The 2,259-nt window shown below is 33.4% G+C and overlaps 2 non-coding genes across 2 annotated transcripts; one reads left to right on the top strand and one right to left on the bottom strand.

Annotated features, from left to right (window-relative positions):
* Positions 1-962: 962 nt before the first annotated feature.
* LOC111623726 lies at positions 963-1,174 on the bottom strand. The gene has a single exon (XR_002756473.1). It is a non-coding gene; the product is annotated as a small nucleolar RNA U3 (small nucleolar RNA).
* Positions 1,175-1,572: 398 nt separating this feature from the next.
* On the top strand, positions 1,573-1,644 carry Trnae-cuc. Its single transcript has one exon. It is a non-coding gene; the product is annotated as a tRNA-Glu (tRNA).
* Positions 1,645-2,259: the final 615 nt, after the last annotated feature.

Genomic DNA, 2,259 nt, shown 5'->3' with positions numbered 1-2,259 from the left:
GATCTTCGTGTTTAGAAGGTTTTAGGAGTGTCTAGTAAGTTCTAATGGAAATCGTCTAAAATGCGGTTTCGAGATTTAGTTCTGAAAATTTTCACTTTTAAATTTTACCCCATTTTTGAGGGTCTCAAAAAGTTCACATATAGGCATTTTGGGGACCTAAATCTCGCGAAGGATCGCCCGTACGGGCATAGTTCCTTTGACTTTTTTGTTCCTATCAATATGCTCTACAGCCCTGTTCAAGTCCCAATCGCGTCCTTCTGTCCTAGATTTCTGCCGCCATTTGTTCAAAAATATAGTAAAAAATTTGTGGAGTGTACTCTCAGATCATTTTTAACAATAAATGCATCTTCAAATGGAAAGAATAAATTTCATTTCATTCTGAGGGCACTTACAATCGAAGGAAATTTATATTTTTTTATTTAGTAAAATAATAATTGCTGAATATTTGACAACGAGAACCTAATAATGATTTAATAGATACGTAAGCATAATTTTTGTATGTTACATTAAAATTTAAATCGAATATTCTCTGTATATTATTCGGTCGTAAAATTGTTCTAGTTTTTTAATTAAATTAATTAATTAATACGCTAAGTATAATGCCGAACACCAATTACGTACTAACGAGAAATAATACAAAAGCTATATTTAATAATAACTTTTTAATTTGATTTTAGCATCTTTAAACACGAATTCCTGAATTCCATTTATATTACGCAAATGTCAATTAACGCGAATTTTGTAATCGTTTTAAATTCGACTACCACCATATGTAAAAACGGAAGTAGTAACTTTCACGCATGCGCATCGAAATATAATTTAAATACGAACGTCATCATCAATTCGGAAGCGACGTGTAATGACGCCAGTACAAAATCACTAGCGGTCGATGGGTCAGAATCAGACAGCCATCAACCTACCCTATTGCATTTCAAGCTAATTTTTATTGGTCGAAAAAGGGGACCACTCAGAACGAGTTTCCTCCCTCCCGACTTCCTGAGAGGAAGCGGGAACGGTCATCAATGGCCGGCCATCTGCCAAAAAGACAGTCAGCCGACCCGCTTCGCGCTCAGAAGGAAACTCCACACCTCGTCATCGTGGTCGGTGTTGCTTACAGATTCGGTCACGAATCCGTTAAGTTTACTTCAGAAATGATCCCTTGAAGTATGATCTTAACAAAACCACGCTTCACCCTTCTACTTGTACTTCTAAGTGCTCTTCTATCTCTGGTGTCGCTGCGTTTCGGGTTATAATTCTCTCTAGTCGTGGAACATATTGGAAAATACGAAACAAATTTAAGTCCGAACACTTCCACTCCTACGATTTTTATAAAACATGTTTTCATATATTTTAGATTTTTTCGTAATGAAGTAATAATACGGTTTAGTAGAGTCGGCCTATATTAATTAAGATGAGATAGAGACGTCAAATCGGTCGAATATACATTTATAGTATTTAGGAAGAATATAATTTTTGTTATTGGTATAAATGAAAAAGAACAAAAACATAATAACAAAAATAAACAGCGTAATAATCCCTTTATAGAGGGTTAAGAGAAGCTCTATAGTAAGTTCCCGTGTGGTCTAGTGGTTAGGATACCTGGCTCTCACCCAGGAGGCCCGGGTTCAATTCCCGGCACGGGAAATTCATATAAAATTTTTTTATTTCTTTTTGAAAGGTTTTGGGTTTTTTTGTTTTGTTTTATTATATTTTCTACTCGTCGCCAGTATTTATGACGTAAAATATTCCCATGGATTAAACAAAGCTATGCATTTGCATTAAACTTATATAAATATATATATATAAACAATATGTAAACGATATATATCGGTTATAGTAATACTTTATTTACTTATTTTACAGAAATTAAATTACAATTCAACTTAAATGCGATATTAATACGAAAATAAAAATTAGAATATTATGCTACTAGATGGCGGCACTTATTCGTTTGCCCTTACCTATACGTCGAAAATGCCTTTTTATCTTACATGATTAGAGTATAAGCAGTCATTTAAACTATTTTATACAATGTACGTTCGTTTTTCTATTTGTTCTAAATAATAAGACCTATTTAATCATTTCAAACATCGATTGTTGAGGAAGAAAGTATTCGTTGAAGTGTTATAAGTTTAATTTAAACGTTTTTCGGCACTTTTTTTCTTAACTACGGTATAGTAAAATGTGATTTCGTCATTCCCCTCAAATAGCGTCACTCGATGCAATGTTTGTATCAATTTTACTTCGACAAAAAGTCAC

This window comes from Centruroides sculpturatus, unplaced genomic scaffold, assembly GCF_000671375.1.
Source record: "Centruroides sculpturatus isolate CEXI.00-Female unplaced genomic scaffold, Cexi_2.0 scaffold80, whole genome shotgun sequence".
Taxonomy (NCBI): domain Eukaryota; kingdom Metazoa; phylum Arthropoda; class Arachnida; order Scorpiones; family Buthidae; genus Centruroides; species Centruroides sculpturatus.
The sequence above is the reverse complement of the archived record's forward strand: the minus strand, read 5'-3'. Positions and strand labels throughout refer to the sequence as shown.